Raw genomic sequence first — 18,995 nt, 5'->3', positions numbered from 1 at the left:
CTAACCTACGTGACTTTACTTCCCTATATCCAACCTACCCAACTTTACTTTCCTAAACTTAACCTACGTAACTTCACTTTCCTAAACCTAACATACATAACTTCACTCTCCTGAACTTAACCTACGTAATTTTACTTTCCTAAACCTAGCCTACATAGCTTAATGTTAAGTATGTAATGTGAAAATGGGTGCTAATTAATTAAATATTATATGAACTGTTGTATGCGGATATGTTATTTGTTTCAGATTTGAACTCTGTCTCAATAGCTTTTTCTGACTGCCCCTCTCCTTTGTCCTTGTTTGACTCTTTCTACTCTCTTTATACCACACTTTCCTTTTTTGTTTTTCCTTTCTTGTCACTTTTTTCTGCACTCTCTTGTCAAACACAGACACAGCTTGGCCTCTGTGTCTGTTATCTATGCAGGGAGCCTGAGATTAGCACTTTCACTGGATAGACAGACAGAGAAATGGAGAGACAGAAAGTACTATTTTTATCTTCCTTATGCTACAATACCTTTGAGAGGTCGTCTCGTGATACAGCAGCTATTGTTAGATTGTGCTGCAGGGATTTTTGAGACTCGCAGGAAATCTCATGTAAACCCACAGCGTCACTAGTCACACAACACATCCCTCATTTTTCAGAAAGATCTTACTCAAATGGAGAGTAAGTGTGGGTTATTTCTGCACCGTAGCACAAAATGGTCATATGATATCTGCAGCAGGTTGACAGGGTTATTGATTAATGCTGATGACTCAGCAATTACTTGGCCAGCTGCTGAGATTTCTGGCTTTTAACACTCCACTGAGTCATACCATGTTATGGCCAGTATGTAAGACATTAAATTGCATAGAAAAAGCACATCACAGTAAAAAGAACAAGATGATTAGTAGTTATCCAAAACTACATATATGTTGTGATTTGGTAAGATGCATCATCCCTTGAATCACTAACAGAAGCAAATATTCACCAAAACAAATGAAACCATTCACTCACATGATGCTACATTGGACTGTAGTTTTAAAAATGATGCATTTAAAGAAATAGATTTCTTTTTTTGGCCACTGGGGAGCAGCGTAACAAACTGTAAACAGTAACGGCCAGGAGGGCATGTGATGCTGCAGTTTGCTTTGCTGTGTCAGTATTAGTGTAATCTATGTGTGTGTGTATGTGTGAGAGAAAGAAAGAGAGCACAGGAGGGGGAGGGAGAGAGAGAGAGAGAGAGATGTCATCCCACAATAAGACCCTGTGAACATGCAAGCTGCTCTCTGCTGATTAGGAACGACAGATGGGAGGATTTCTGCAGCGGTAGAGACAGAGAGGGAGAGGATCCCGTGATCCTGTGTGAAGATGACAGCATCCCCTCCCTCCCTAACACACACACACACACACACACACACACACACTCACACACATCAAGGCACACACAGCAGACACGTGCGTAATGGGTACAGTGCAGGGAAACAAGGGCAAGCTGACTGATATAAAAGGGGAAACTGAAAGCCATTTTGTTTCCCCTAAGATATATTTTACTGATGGTAGCATTGTATGCGTGTGTGTGTGTGTGTGTGTGTAGAATAAAATGTTTGCTCTGTTCCTGAAAACCACAGATATGCTACATTTGTATGTTTCACATGTATGACGTAGTTGAGATTATGTCTTTATGTGCTGACTTTCTCATCAGGAGGAGGAGGGGATAGTGAATGACTTGACAGATAGGTGAGAGAGCTGCCAAGCACCAGACAGAAGAAGACCACTGTTGGAGACCAACAAAAGTGTTTATATTTTTAACTACAGGTCTGGGCATTTCCAGCCATGTTTGTAGTGACAGACGCGGGTATTTTTTATGTGAGTTCAGAGCGTTTCTAGCTGTGTTTGTAGTGATAAAAGCGAATATTTTTTATTGACAGTTCAGGGCATTTCAAGCTGTGTTTGTAGTGACAAAAGAGGTTTTTTTTTTTTTTATGAGAGCTCAGGATATTTCTAGCTGTGTAGTGTAGTGATAAAAGCCAGTATTTTTATTAACGGTTCAGGGCATTTCTAGGTGTGTTTATTGTGACAAAAGGGAGATTTTTTGATGAGAGTTCAGCATATTACTAGCTGTGTTTGTATTGACAAAAGTGAGATTTTTTTAATGAGAGTTTGGAACATTTCTAGCTGGGCTTGTAGTGACTTAAGTGAGAATTTTTGATGAGAGTTTGGGGCATTTTTAGCTGTGTTGGTAGTGATAGACGCTGTATTTTTTTTAACAAGAGTTTCAGGGTATTCTAAGCCATGTTTGTAGCAACCTAATCAAGTGGTCCTAACCAAGCAGGTTTTATGTCTAAAGCGTAAAGTTTCAACATATCCACTACATATAAAACAAAAATTGTAACATATCAGTAGTTTGCAGGAACAAACAACACTTTTTTTGGCAAATGGGTTTAAAAAACTGAAGCACTGGTAGATTCAGTTGTTCCAGTGACCAATAGCTCCAAAAAGATTCCATTCAAAACTTTCAAAGCCCAACATTTTTTTTCTATAAGTCAAGGCCTTGATTGATAGCTCTCTAAACATTTAACATGTACAATGAGATCCCCCGTACCTCTGCTCCTGGTAGCTGTAGCATACCACAGTTACACTTGAAGCAATTGACATGACTAACACTGTGAAAAAGAAAGGTGGACAATTAAAAGTTTGAGTGAGTTTTAATAAGGATTTGACATAGAGTAGTGTACATTTATCTGATTGCTGATGTCAGGCTCCTGTCTTCGTGCAACAAAACTGTTGCTGTTTGAGAAAAATATAGCCCTGTCATTTGTGTTGGAGAGATGTAAATCTCCTGGGGAATGAATACTAAGGAGTGAAATTTGCATGTGAAAGAAAGCGATATGATATTGTTTAATTAAAATGAGGTCGTTTTAATTATCAGCTGAGATTTATCTGGTGAGTTTATCAGACTTCATTTCAGTAACAGGAGCTGTCTATAATGGTCTACTATAAAGACTCACACATGGCACAGAACAACACAGTTATCTATTTGCTGTTCACATGGGATGGGGATATTCATTATTAGGTGGTGGTATGGTAAATTAACTTTCAGTGTCATTTTTATTGGGGCTTCATGGGGCTTTATAGCTTAGCTTCTGGTTTCTGATTGGACTTCAAATTTAAAAGTGCTGTAGGCAACATTCAGAGCATATCTGTGACTCAGAGTCAGAACACTGATTGCCTACACACGGCTCTCAACATGGAGGTGAGCCGGCAGCTATCAGCTAATAGTGCTAACAGCGTGAACTGTGTTGACAGAGTTAACAGTGTTAACCTGGGAGAGTGGGAGGGGAGGGGGAGAGCTACACTTTATTGAAGACACAGTTCGGCCACCGTGGGTTGGGACACCTAATCTGTGGTAAACACTGTAGGAACATGGTGCACAGCAGCAGTGATCATCAAGCCAGTGGGATATACACACAGGGAATCACATGCACTAAAAGCTACCATAACAAAGAACAGGGAAGCTTTGATGACAACATACAGAAGTAGCATGACTTTAATCTCTGCTCAGAACGCCATTACGAGTAATTTCACTATATCTTAACATGGCAAATTGTTGTTTGCTGCTGAAATAATGCTCTGTATGTTGCATACAGCTCCTTTAAAGCAGTATTATTGTATGTTCTTGGCAGCTTGTAGCAGAACAAGCTGTGAACACTGTCATATTATCATTTATCTTTTAAAGTTTTCATAGCAAACATGCTAGCAAGCAGTTACCTATTAGTCTATTAAAATAGCTAGCAGACATGAAGCAACATGAGGCCATATTGGGTGTCCAGTCAATTCAATACTCACTCTCATTTTACCTCTGTTTCTCATTTAACCTCTGTTTTTGGTCTCCTCCAATCTCTGAAACCAATATCTGGCTCTTTAGTGGATAAATGCCCCACTATCTTCACCAGTTAGCTGATAACCTTGCTGCCCACTGTTTGGTACTGGACAGGTATACTGAAATGTGGCTTTTTTGTAACCTTTCCACTGAAAACAGCTCCGCGCTGTGGCTACAAATTGATGAATTATGATATTGAAACAAAGCAGAAATTGAAACGTAAAAGTTTCATGCTGTAGTACCACAACAGTGAACAGACAGATGTTGAAAACACAGCAGAGCTAAGGGGAATTGCAAAGTCAGGGAATAATTCTCTCACCATCTATATAAGTTATGTATTGCTTATATTACATTATTATATATCTGTATAGCTAACTAACAAGCAAGCTATTAGCTTGTAAACAAGCTCCCGTTAAAACACCACTAGCACATTAGCTAATATATGCACTGTACATGCATAGTATGTGTTCTTGAAACTTACACCAGGTGCACCTCCTAAGCTTCCTCTTTCACAAACAGCCACACACTTGTCTGCCACAGAAAAAGCCTTTACCTCTGTAAAAGCAGATAAAATATTGAACATATTACGTGACAGTGTGTGTTTTAAGATTCTAGCTGAGGTGTTTTTTAGCTGGCTGTTGCCACGCCGCAGGAGGAAGCTCTTTGCCATCCCAACAAACCCCGAGACACTGAAGTAACGCTCACCTCCCCTGCCAGTCGACACACTATAGTAAACAGAGAAGAGGAACAATGACAGCAGTGTGGAGCGAACAAACAGAACACCCCCAGTCGAGCCCAGCATCAATAAAAACTGGAATTAATGCCGAAAAGATTGAAAATGTGTGTTGCTTTTGGTGTGTTGTTGATTTTCTGTCACTTTAGTTTGGCTGCAAGTAAAGTTCTGTGTGTGTGAGTGTGTGTGTCTGAGTGACTGACATCAGCTCTGAAAAGAATTCATGTGTGTATGTGTCTGAAATCTGTGCTGATGTCCAGAGTGAGGCTACGTTAGTTCTGTGTGTGCATGTGTGTTGACTCTGTGCTCTGTTTGCCCTTTCATGTTGGTTTGGTCCCATTCAGAAAGCTTTTCTGTCATCGTGGAAACTGCAGGTTGCCAATCAAAATGTTCAGCTGCCAGCAGGGCACTAATATACTTCTGAACCCCCCCAAACCTGGCAACGCAACACAGCCAACCAAACATCCACTCTGCTAAAACCCTCACCGCTTGTCTCTGTCAGGGAAGCAAACTCAGAATAGTTTGTGATTAAATAAAGATTAGGCTCTCTGCATTAAAGATTCAAACACACACATACACATTCATATGCACAGAACGAGTGAACGGAAAAACACACACTCTCTAGATGCACCCATGGATCCACCCATGGCAGGCTCACATGTACGAAGACAGATGTTCTGTACAATGACAAAGACATGCACTCACTTTTCGGCTTCATGAATGGCCAAATTTAAAACCTTACCCTGTAAACTGATCATGACATCATTAATCAAACAATTCAGTGAAGTGTGTCGCAGGGAAATATCCCTTTAACTAATGTGCCACTGATTTAAGGCCCAGACACACCAAACCAACACCAAAGATCTTGTGGCAACGAAGATTGACTGCTATGTCGCCTCACGTCACCTGTGTCTCGGCCAGAAAGTGTCACTGAACACACAGCAGACTACAGCCAACCACTAACTAGCATGAATGTTCTGCACCTGCATGAACGAGAGTAACTCTCCATACCAGCAGGCGGCAGAAGTCTGTATTTGTTGTTCAAAAAGGGAAACAGGAAGAGCGATAGGATGGATTTAAGGTGCCTGTTAGCCAGTTAGCACATTAAAAGCTCAACCCGATGTTGAAAGGACAAATGATAGTTACTGTGAGCTTGAGAAAAATAATGCAAACATTTATGAACCCTTCCTGCTAAAAAGCTTCATGGCTAGAAAAAATTATCTTACATAATGTAAGTTTGTTTTGATCTCACTCCCTCTTTTAGCTGTTTGTTTACTTTCCTCACTTTAGTTTCTCTTCTCATCCACTCAGTTGAACTGCCAGTCAGAGTTATCTCATTCACCAATGGGTTCCGCTGTCTCCAACACCAATTCAACATGCTGAATCAGCAGAAAAAAATCCAACAAGGCCTGACTTCCAGCAGGTGCAGATATAACCTTAAAGCCACGCAAAGAAGAAGAAGATGCCGGCCAATCAAAAACCTGAATTGAAACTGAAACCCTATCACTGGAAGGCTATCTGGAGCAGTAACCACTGTATCCTGATGCCTCTATTCCGCAATATAGTGGAAGTGTAACTTTACATTTATATTTAAACATGTAAAAAGTCCTGCAAAATTAGAGCCAGCACTATTTTAGCCACGTCCGCCATTGCATGAAATGTTGCAGCATCTGCGACACCTGATCTGTTTTTCCTGTCTTCACATCAACACTGAAAACGTGGTTTCTGATGCTGTTTTCAAATATACCTATGTACATGTGAACAAGGTCTTAGTATTGCACTCTCAAAGTCAGAAGAAAGAATGGTCCAAACCTCTGCATAGATATCCTGACTACTACCCCTCATATGAATCAAGCGCCACTGGATCACACTTGATCCTATACTTCCCATAATGCAACTTAATTGCACTTTTTTGTCAGACTCCCTACCTGTTAAACCCTCATGTCTTTCAAAGGAGACAAAGTACACTCAGAGATGGAGGGTGGAAGCAGTATACAAACAAGTCCTGCAGCTGGATATTAGACGTTAGCTAAACAAACTGAGGAAACACTCTCCCCTCCTCAATGCTTAGTCAGTTTTCCCTGGATAAATAATGGTTAAAAATAAATTTCATCTGAGTCAGACTTCACCAGACGCTAAAAGTCTGAGTTGAAGTTAATGAAAGATGGCATCCTTGGCTGAATAGCTTCATCTCGTTCACCCTCGTGTTGCTGTCTGATTCCTCCCCTTCTTGAGTGTTTTTTGGTCCCTTTGCTCCAGCTGCTCCAGCTTTATGTGATCTGACCTCAAACGAACATCCTGCTCTCTCTGTCCTCTCCATCAGTGTATCTATTTCTGTGGCACCTCACCGATGCGTGGTATCACAACTGATTACCTAATCCCCCCGGCTCTTGCTCTGCTTGAGTACTGTGTGTGTGTTCCTATGCAAACACATAAAGACATGCATGTTTGCCTCAGCCATGCATTAGTGCTTGTGTCGAATGAGCTCCTAACGCAAGTAGAGTGAAACAACGTGATAAGGGATTTTTGTATGGTCACATTTTTCAGGGTTTTTTTCCAGTCGACTTGCAGAAAGCAGAGGTAAAAGCTGAAAGGTAATGGAAGTTCTCCTTTAACCAGCAGCTTTGGCTGGATCTGATTGTGGATAATCTCTCAAGTGAAACAGAGCACGGACAGTAGGGCTGATTCTGAACTACAGACATTGCTGACATGCCAGAGGGAAGTAACACTGGTCTCGAAACCCTCATGTAGAGAACAGACTTGGCTGAGCCTGGTTCAGTGGGCTCTAAGCAAACAAAAAATGAATTTTTTTGCACAGGCAAAAAAAAGCCCAAACCATAAGATGAAAGCTTTCATCAAAGTTACATGACAAAGAGACAAGAGATCTTAAATTTCACTTTCTTTTCTTGCGTGTTCAGCAGCAGTGACTGTCACTTTGTTTCAAATAGAATAAGTCAAGTAAAACTCATCTTGACATTCTGAAAATGTAGGAAATGAAATCAAAAGTACACACAGTAGGGTGCTGGAAATGAATAAACTTAAAAGATAAATTAATACTTCCATCACAAAAGAAAACCAGAAATGACAGCACATCTAATGGGGATTTCTGTTAGCTTTTGAGATGTTCATATTTTAAAAAGTGAGTTGAATTAAATTTACTGGAATGAGCACTGGTGCTAGTTTTTCTTCCAGTCCATCTTGTGATTATGTTAAAGGGAAATTTCAGTTTATTTCAACCTGTCTGCTATCGTCCTAAATTTGTTTGAAGTGACTAGTGACATAAAAATAATAGTTAGCATGTTAGCCGTTAGCCTAGATACAGCCGGGGCGCATAGTAGCGTCAGACCCGTTAAAACGTAAGTGAACGGGCAACCTTCAAGTGCAAAGTTAGTCCACTAAACAAGCTTTTTTTTCCACAAAGACCACCTCATATCGTCAGGATCAATGTCAGAGAACATATAGAAAACGACATGTAAACGTGTTGTTTTACCTTACCGGTGTGCTGCCATGTTTGTTTACCATTTAGCTCTGCTTTCCAAAGTGCGGCCGAAACATCGCGAGAACAAGCAGCGATCTCATACCGTGCCTGAAATCGCGCGAGAACAAGCAGAAACAGCTGGAAGGCAGAACCGGACAGTAGCCTGAAAAGTTCATTCATTTATTTTATGAAAGATTTATAGAATAATGGCTGACTTTTTGCCAGACTACGACTTTGTGGAGGAGGATTTTGATTTTGCAGAGTTTGATGGCCGCCCTTATTTATTTGAGCCAGAATACACTGACGAAGAGCTTCGTGAAATTGAAGAACGGAGGAGGAGAGAGAGAGAGAGGTGCAACAGGTAGAGGACGAGAGAGGAGGAATGGCTGCTGCAAGGCTGCGTAGCTCTGGAGATGGGTGGTGTACCTGTGAATGCTGTGCCCCGATGCCCACAGAAGAGGAATGCCTCTGTTGCAAGAAATGGGACCGGTTGCAGACTTATTTTCAAGGTGTAGATGTAACCGAGGACGAGACACCTCCACCAGGAGTAGTATCCAGCTGGGCTTTATCTAGAGCTCGCAATATTTCAGGCACGGTATGAAATCGCTGCTTGTTCTCGCGATATTTCGGCTGTGCTTTGGAAAGCAGAGCTAAATGGTAAACAAACATGGCACCACACCGGTAAGGTAAGACAACACATTTACATGTTGTTTTCTATTATGTTCTCTGACATTTATCCTAACGATATGAGGCGGTCTTTGTGGGAAAAAAGCTTGTTTAGTGGACTAACTTTGCACTTGAAGTATGCCCGTTCACTTACGTTTTAACGGCTCTGACGCTATTGGCTGTATCTAGGCTAACGGCTAACATGCTAACTATTATTTTTATGTCACTAGTCACTTGAAACAAATTTAGGACGATAGGAGACAGGTTGAAATAAACCGAAATTTCCCTTTAATGGAGCTCTATACAATATCCAGCCTATAGATATAGTAGCAAACCAATATTTGTAATGTTAGAATATAGTGGAGTAATGGTGTCCTGAGGTGAGAATGAAGTCACACTACCTGTGGTTGTGTTGTAATCCGAGCTTCTGTGTTCTTTGATGTGGTAGAGGGTTCACCGCACGTGAATGTTAGTGCATATGAGTCCCTGTGTGTGTATCCCACTAGCTAGCTTATTGCTGCCGCTTTTCACTGTACTTAAAAGGCAGCTACTGTTATCAGGACGACAGAAGCATAGCGCCCATTCTCCAGTTTGCCCCAGTTTACACTGTTAGCGCTGTCAGCACTGTTGCTGATGTTAGTGCTGATTATGGAGTTATCACCATTAGCTGCTAGCCTATGACTCGTCACCTCCATGTTGAGAGCCATGTGCAGAAAACCTTTGGATCATATGCCACCTTTCCACCACATTAGCTCTGGTTCTGTGAATGGAATTGGTTCCACATTGGTGGAAAAAGGGCAATAGATACGTTCCAAATTCAGCAGTTGGTCAGCTTAGCTTGACTAAGCCATGGCTGGAAACAGGAAAACAGTTAGCCTGGTTCTGTCCAAAGGTAGCAAAATCTGCCAGCAGCTGTAAAGCTAACTAATTGTTAGTGAAATCCATACAAAGTTGAAGTATAAAATCAAAATTCTGCCTTTTTACAGGGATCTTGTGCTGTGCCAGACTATTTCTTCTATTTCAGTAACTTTGTGGAGTTTCTACTGGTTACCTGGCACATTACATTGTGCTGGTAGGCAGATTTTGTTGCCCTTGGATGGAGCAGAGCTCATTGTTTACCCCTGTTTCCAGTCTTTGTACCAAGCTAAGCTAACCAGTTGCTGGCTCCAGCTACATTTCTAATTTATGGATGTGAAAGCAGTACAAAGCAATGACGAAAATAAGTGTATTTCCCAAAATGCTGAACTAATGCTTTCGTTGATAAGCATAGCTTGAAGTGTGACGTGATAGTCTTTATCAAAAAACAGTGTCGATGAGGTGTGTTTGTCTTCACTGCCTCTTCACTTTCATTCTGCCAGCCCTTCATGTTTTCCCATCCAACTTCAACCATCAGGGCAGAGAGGAGGCTAATTTCAGACTCTCCCTCAGTGACTTTGTTCAGCGAGCAGTGCTAGTTGTAAGCCGTGGGAAGGCAATAATGAAATTGAGTCACTGCCAGCAACCATATTGGATTGACAGGCTGGAGACAGAAGGAACTCTTTGTCTGAAGCTCGCCAAGCCTGTAGAGCTCAGGAGTGACGATAGTGTGTGTCGCTGACAGAAATACCCCTGGCACTGCATGTGTGTATGGGTGTGTGCCCTTGCATGTAGACTATGTGTCCATGCAGAAATTCATCTTGTGGGTGATGCTTGTTTGCAGAAATCTAGATGTTGCATATGTTAAAGTTTGCAGAGCTAATGTGAGATATGTGAGTGAAGCAGATTGCTAGCATGGCTTCCAATGCACTCCTGATTAAAAAAAAGCAAAAACATCAAATGGATAGAAGTAATTGGCTTCAAAATACACTGGACTCTGCCACCAGTGAGTATCTGTATTCCTGGGTGTTGGCGTGTCATTAACAGGATTTCTTGCACTAGAAATAGACTGGAATAGACAAAGGTAATTGGCTTTGCCTGTCAGTTAATCAGATTAAAGGCATTGTAACATTTCACATTTACATTTTAGGCTTTTGGCTGACAATCTTATCCAAAGAGACTCAGAGGGAAGAATAAGCAGCTTATTCTCATCATGAGGTAGGTGCTGTATCTAAAACTGAACATTGGTATTTGTTTTTGTCCAAGGAGCTGGATTCTTTAAGAATATTTAGCCACTTGGAACCACAGTAATTTGGTTGTGGTAGCTGACTCCTTGGTTGCACACCATTGCACTTGTTTTCTCCTTTAGTGCTTCATTTTGGAAGCAATATAAGAAAACAGTAGTGGGGGACTCATTTCCCCCCATACACTAAGACACTGTCTAAGAAAACTATGCATGAAGTCTGTATAGTAAGTGTTTTTGGACAAAAAATGAGAGACTAAATCTCATTACAGAGAAAAAAAAAATACTATGGACAGTAAGGATTCACCATAAACTCCTGCTGGACCAGATTAAGAGGCAGACTACCTGCTAAGTAACTGATATAGGCCGTATTTAGGGATTAACACTAACATTAACTCTCACACACTCTGTCCAGGTTAATAGGTTGTGTTACCGTGTTAATGTAAAGGCTTACGACTTTTCTAAGGCTGAAATAACCGCTGCTCATCAGCATCCTGGCAGGACCTAAACTGGAGATCGAATTGGACACCAACTGCACCCCTGCGGCTTCACTCGTATTGCCAACTCTTTCTGCGAGCAGGTAGTCTCAGGGTAGTTCCTAACTTTGACTTAAAGTGAACTAAAATACTGCAAAAAGCTGCACACAGCTACACATTTTTCCAACAATGATGCTCATTAATACCCTTTCAAAACTAACTATTGCCATTTTCATTCTTACCCTGCTTTAGGGTATACTGTAGCCACACATGAGGGAAATTAACGCCAGCAAATTTTTGCCTCTTGTTCACCTCCATTCAATGTGACCAGAGAGGCAGTAAAACATTCCAGTAAAAGCAAATGCACATCTTCGCATCTTGGGGCATTCGACTTTGGAAGTTTGTGAAGTAGCAGCCTCAAGCAAGAGCACAGAAGTATGTATGGAAGAACAGTGTATGATATTGGCCATGCCCCACATGAGAGATGCTGCCTGGGTGGCAGTGAGTCAGAAGACAGGCACACACCATAAGAAAATATAAAATGTACCAATAAAGTCATATCTCATGGTATTTATTAGCAATACAGCTTTCATTAGTGAGCAAGCCAATCTTCCATGTCTGTCACATCAGGTTCTGCCCACATTCAGCACCATCTATCTGTATGTCTGTCCTTTGATTTTCTCCGCAACTGTTCATTCAATCGAATTCACACTTGGCGGGTGTATTATTGAAGACCCAAGGAAGTGCAATGTTGAGTGCAAGCTCTTGAGATCTATGGGACATACTCACTTGTACTGAGTTATGCATACACTGTGCATTGAAAGGGGACTCCTATTGACTCCTACACCTCTGAGCAGCACGCTGGGTACAGCTCGCTCTCTGTTGCTTACAGTACAGTACATTCAATGACAAATGAAGAAAGAGAGATGCAGATGTTACACTGTAGCAAACTCAAACATTTCATGCATCAGATGGACTAAAATAAAAGGAATAATTTTGTTCCGAGAAATAGCTGGGCTTTGACTTCACTGAGGCCATGAAATGTTGTGAACAAGTGACACATATACATACTCTGGACAATAATCTTGACTCAAAGAAGTGCGGTGTCAGGCCGGACGCTGCAAACAACAATACTGGAGACCAAGCAATCGGCCTGCCCTTCAGGATGAATTGTGATAATTTTGGTGACTAGCGCCATAATTGGTTAGTAAACTCTAATTTTAGAGCCGTGAGTTCGGCATTTGGATTTTTTCAGCCAGAAGTAACCATATTTGGATGAGAGGTTGGAGCTGTGGAAGAGAGAGGGGTGGATCTGACTCACAGACTGTGGTGACGCCTCGCTGACAACTTGTCACTCAAGTGGCCCCACCCTTAATCATGCAAAACTTTAAGCCTTAATAAGATGTAAATGGGTGAGTTATAAAAATTCATGCCCTGAAAAGTTATGAAAGTGATTAGCTAAACAGACAAAAAAAAAAAAACGCTTTTGTTTCAGGTTGTAAACATGATTATTTCTGCTCTATAGTTGAACATTTTAACATGGGGGTCTGTGGGGACTGACTCGCTTCTGGAGCCAGCCTCAAGTGGCCATTAGAGGAACTGCAGTTTTTAGCACTTCTGTGTTGGCGTTATATTTCAGCCCCATGAGATCAAAATTTTTTTTTTTCAATGACCAATTCCTGCAAAACCTATGACACTCCCATCAGCCTCAGCTGTACTTTTTTGTGCTAATACAGTAAGTAAACGTTCGCATACTGTATACTGTAAATCTTACTTTTACTGCAGTGAACATTGTGTATAATGTAAGTTATGTATGAAATGCTATATACTGTATTAAATACTGCATGAAAGCTGTTGGATACTGTAAGAAGAGTGAGATGTACTCTATTGATCTGAGATCAGAACAAGTAATCATATCCATTTGTAAGACGAGCAACACAGATGAAACAAAATAATACATTTGCTTTGACATCAAACTGAATTGGAGATTCAGAAGCTGTTAAAATATTCTTTACATTCCACAAAGGTGAGGAAAAACAGAGGAAAAGAAACACAGATTTAAACCTTAAAGGTTACAAGTTTGTAAATGCAATCTGATGGAAAAGGAGGAGCACCTGAGGACGAGTTAATCAATAGCACAACTCTGTTCAATTTACTTCCAGGAACGGGCAGCAGTGAGGATTCCTGGATGAGCTGCATAATGAGTCACGGCTTGTATTGATGGAGTCTGAAAGCTCTGGTTTGATCCAGCGCTCCAAGGCTCTGTGTGCTAAACCATCACACGCCTGCTTCACCAGTTTTATCGATTTTTAAAACGGTAAACTCAGTAAGCAGGTCTATGCACGGAGGAGAATTTCATTTTGTGTCTTCTCTGCAGACACTGAGTCTCGACTAGTCCCAGATGACCTCTGACCTCCCTGTGATACAGCTTTAAACAAGCTTTGTAAACTGCAATGAATAAATACAGAAACATAGACAGGGACTGATTTAAGGACAACAACAGATGTAAGCCTCTTAAGGTTTTAAACATTCAGTGCAGTATCTGCAGTCTACATTTACATGTGCTCAGGCTACATGGTGGACAGTATCACTATGACAGTGATACCCAACCTCAGGGGTACTTCTGCTCACGGGGTGTATGTGGTGAGATTGTGGTCAGGCTAAACTCATTTAGAAAACTATAAAGTACAGTTAGATTAATAAATATTTGTCCACATATTGAGTCAGCTGTACCTCAGCATGTACATTAACTTAACAATTAGCTCAAACTCATTGATTATTATATTAATTAGATTAATTGGTTGAAATAGAGAGCGAAAGTAATGAATATACATGTACTTTTTTATATATATATATATATATATATATATATATATATATATATATATATATATATATGTTTAGTTCAGCCCAGTCACCAGAATAAAATGTTGGCATCATATTTTTCTGCAAACCACAGATGTGTTACATTTGTATGTTTCATACAAATCATATCAACATTTCTAAAATGACATAGTTTAGATTACAAGTACAGTTTCTCATCAGGAGGAGGGGTTAGTGGATGGCTTGACACCTATCAAGACTACTGCCAAGCAGTAGACCACTGTTCGACACCAACAAAAGTGGGTATTTATTCACATATTGGGACATTTCTAATAGTATTTGTAGGGACCAAAGCAGGTATTTTAAGCCAAAACATCATCTTTTCCCAGCCTTAACTACGTGGTTTTTGTGCCTAAACCTAACCACATGTTCCCACAGCGTTATCACAACAAAATACTAACAAAATGACACATAAAGAATGTAAAACATAAACATAAATATAAACATATTCACAAAGACAAAAAGTTGAAATAGTAAGCTAAAGGGTAGTGCATAAATGGTTGAAATAGCTAAAAGTAATGGTAAAGTGGTTTAAATGTCTAACTTCTGCACAGACATATGCATGCACACTTAACCAAACCAACCTAAACACAGACAGCTCTGTATGTACAAAAGATTGTAACAAGATCCACTTTATTATAGTCAATGGTGTCAAAATGATGCTAACCTTACAGAGAAAAGGGAGAAAATGGGCTGTGGCATTCGCTTTTGGTCAAGAGGTAGAAAACCTACAACCAAATGCACTGCACCACATTGGAGCAGTAAACATTGTCTTCAAATGCTGTTCAAATTACAGCCAAACAGTACACTAAAATATGTTTTGGAAGACATTTCAGGCAAAAAATAGGAAATACAGTTACTGAATCTTCAGGTTGATAGTAGTGTCATCTGAGTTTGAGAGTGAGAGAGGGGCAGATCTCTCTGTCTCTATCCATTTCTATAATCTTTGTGTCCGTGGTGGCATTTGAAAATGCAGAAGTACATTCTGTACTTCTGCATTTTCTGTACCCAGAGCCAGCAAAAATTGGAGAACAATTTTGAGCCAGGAAATGAACAAGGAGATCTGGGCACTGGTAAGATGGAGGGAAGTTTACCACAGTTCTTTTACACACTTTGTTGCTCTACAAGGCTGGTTGAGAATTGGCAAAGTTTCCCTCTTTTCTTTCACATCTTATTAAAATCAGTTCAAATTAGCACATTTGGGATATGGGTGGTGTTGATGAAGGTATACTTGAGTTCATCAGATAGGTCTGTGGTGTTACATCTGGAAAGAAAAAGTTTGGTAGCCACTGTGATAACGTCAACTCTTCCTGGAAAGTCACGTCTACATCTGTCTTCATTTGGCTGCTTTATCTGTATCCAAAGGCTTTCCACGTACAAAAAGTTCTATATTTAACTGGATTTATTTTTGTCCTGTAAATGACAACTGAGGCTGGTTTTATTCTCAAAAGGCTGAAACTAAAATGGCTAAAATGTCCAAACACAAACGCAGTATTTCCGCCGTAATCCAGACCTGAAGGAAAGAGTCAAATAGGCTTAAAAATATGGTGGGAAAAAGTAAACAACATGAGAAGCGCTGCTTTTATCTGTTAATGCTAGCCGGAATAAGCAGTTTATACTGTCATACACACACACACACACACACACACACACACACACACACACACACACACACACACACACTTTGGTTTTGGGAACGCTGATATTAATCACACCTCCAGGATTTAGATTTTTGGAAACTAAAAGCTCTGGTCTGGCGTAATTCATGCATGTGGTATGATGTAGCAGTCCAGCTGGTCACCTGCGTGTGTGTGCGTGCGTGTGTGTGTGTTATTAAAGTATAAAGTGCTTATTCCTGCTCTGTCAGACACAGAGCTGCTGTTATGAAATGAGCAACTGTGTTGTTTATTCTCTAAACCTTTAAGAAGATTGGTGTCGTTTGGGCCGAGTGCGTCCATTTCCAATGTGTGTATATGTGTGCGTGCGTGTGTGTGTTACGTGTGTATTAGGCACGTGACGTTTGCATTTTCTCATCTGCTGTAGGCTATTTATGCATACACGTGAGGATATGGGCTCTGTGAGTGAGAAGGGGTGGGCGAGGGACATAAGAATAAACATCAGAAAAGGAAAGAGAGAGAGAAAGAGACACAGTGGAAGGAAATTAAAGAAGAAGTGGCCAACACTCAGAGAAAAGAAAAAAATAAGAGAAAAACAAGAAGTGGGAGAAAGGCAAAGTGACAGAGGGAGATGGAGCAATTAGTAGAAAAAGGGAGACAGATGAGGCAGAGGTGAGAGAAAATAAACAGGGAAGAGAGAGAGAGACAAATAGAAAGAGAGGAGGGAAGGAAAGAGAGAGGAAATGGACAGAGCGAGCGGAGGAGAAGAGAAAGGCAGCTCATGCTCCAGTGGAGGTGAAGTCATGCGAGCGGCGCTGCAGCTTTCTCTTCAGGCTCAGCAGCTCCAGCCTGGACATAACGAACTGTCTTTAACGGCATCACCTGCCACCTCACTCACACGCACACGCACACACGCGCGCGCACACACACACACACACACACACACACACACACAGGTGCATATTTTCTTGTCACTCCTCTGTATTTCCTGACAAGCACTCCCAAAGCAACTCAGACGTAAATGCACACATGTAGGAACACTCAAGTGTGTACTCTGATACTTGTACAGACATACTGACATATTACAGTACATAATAACACATTCCCAATACTTAAACCCTAACACAACCCATTGAAGAGGTGAAAAGTACACAAGTTGTCCCCACTTTTAAATGTTCTCACTCTTAGAGATATACATGAGAACACACACATTCGTGCACACATCAAACTGCAAATTTGTTTACAAGTACACACACATGGATCTACTATAATCAAAACACAACTGAATAAGTACATCTGCACATGCGTGCGCAAACATTTCAAGGTACTTACAGCAAACACACACACTAGAGCACACAAGTCTACTTGAACACATCAAACTTTGTCCAAGTTTTTCTTCTAGTTTTGAGAATATTTTTTCATAGCGTCTAAAAAAAGAAAAAACAGATGGAGGTTTTTGGAGTGAGTAAGTCTCCTCTGGGTTGGAGGAGAGAAAAAAATCAAGGCACTTCAGCAACTTTCAAAAACATGTTTTTAAGTAAAATTTTATATTGGTCAAAGAGGGATGTCTTTGAAGCGTATTTTTGTGTGTCCCTGTAGCACACTGTCTGTAGTGGGAGTTAGGGCGAGGTTTAGGGCCTTTTCACACCTGAAAGTCCGAACCAAGGTCTGAACTAAGGTTTGCACTAAAGAACTATACGTGACACACCTATATTCTGTCATCATCACCTACGTGAGTTGACATTGGTTAGTTTGTAGACAGGCTTTCTCGTCCTGTTGTATCACCTGTCTCTCATCGTTTCAGAAGATAACGTGTTTTGAGGTTTTGTGACATTTTTCAAACTGGCTCTTGATAAAATTGTCTCCGTCTCTTTCCATGTGTGACCATTTTGGTCTCATTTTGGTATTTTGCATTGGTCATGGACAAGCTGAAACCTACACTGTACATTTATTACCACTTGACAACTTCACTGCTAATTCCTTCTCCGTTCAGATCATCAACACCTATCTACTCCATGCGCGGCCATCATCACTCTCTCTGTTTCTAAACCACACACACACGCACACACTCTATGTACCAAGGTGCTACACTACTCTTATCCCTTGGCGATAGCATGCCAAAACTTTCTCAAATTGGTCCGAAAGTCTGAACCATCTCAAAAAAAAAAAAAAAAAGATCCACACCAAAAACAAACTGAACCAAGGTTCAAAGACCACCTCTTTTCATCGGATCAAGGTTTGGCTCTTTGGTCCGGGCCATGGTGCAGGGAGGATTTTACACTCTTAATTTGGGTTTGGTTCAAACTGAAGAGTCCAAAAGTCTGGACCAAATGAGGAAGGTGCGAAAGGGTCCTTAGTTTCACGTTAGTATCACAAAAGATACTTTGGGTTTAGGGTAAAGTCATGTTCGAGTTAATATAAAGAGAAACACAAATCAATGGGGAAACAGATATTGACACAACCAGTACAGTTGGAAGAACTTTTAGGTACTTGCTTGCGTACTTACTCCTGCAACTTCCTTAAATCCCCATTTCTGAGAGTTTTAATGCCAGTCGGAGGCCTAATGCCAAGACTTGTGATCGTGTAGCAACCACTGAATTTCTAACACTGTGGAGTCAGCATTTTTGGTATTGGCAATCAAAAGTAGACCGTGGCCATAACAAGAACTCTTGAAGTCAGTCTGTTGTCGCATAATTTGCCAAATCTTGATTTACCGCTCGGTCTATATAATGTCAGAAAACTGAAAATAGCCATTATTTCCCAGAGCCAAAACTGACATATTTGTATCCTTTTTTTAAATCCAAACACACCCCAAAACACAAAAATATTTAGTTTATTCTCAGGAAAGACTAAGAAAAAACTACTATTCAGAGGAAGAAAGCTGAAAATGAAACGTCTAAATCGATTACCATGTCGATGATGATTCATCAGCTAATCATTTCAGCTGTAGTCAAAGAATGCTTTCATTGAAAGGCAGATTGAGGTTTCATAGGTTAGAGGTTTCTGTAAACACCGCCTACCAAGAACTTTTTCCAGATGATTTTTCAAAGGAAAAGTGTGGCCCAAACTCTGTAATGTTTGGATCTCATTGCGCAAAATATTTCTTTCAGTGTGGATTCAATTTTGGCGTGACACAAAACTAGAAATCATTAACTCATGCTGGAAGTTGTAGCAGTAAAACAAGG

At 40.6% G+C, this 18,995-nt stretch overlaps 1 protein-coding gene across 2 annotated transcripts in view; it reads right to left on the bottom strand.

Moving 5' to 3' along the window:
* zgc:162331 (uncharacterized protein LOC793007 homolog) overlaps window positions 1-18,995 on the bottom strand; it is a 52,594-nt gene that overhangs the window by 12,356 nt on the left and 21,243 nt on the right. The window lies entirely within an intron of this gene.

The sequence above is a fragment of the Epinephelus fuscoguttatus genome, linkage group LG22 (assembly GCF_011397635.1).
Source record: "Epinephelus fuscoguttatus linkage group LG22, E.fuscoguttatus.final_Chr_v1".
NCBI classification, from domain to species: Eukaryota; Metazoa; Chordata; class Actinopteri; order Perciformes; family Serranidae; genus Epinephelus; species Epinephelus fuscoguttatus.
The sequence above is the reverse complement of the archived record's forward strand: the minus strand, read 5'-3'. Positions and strand labels throughout refer to the sequence as shown.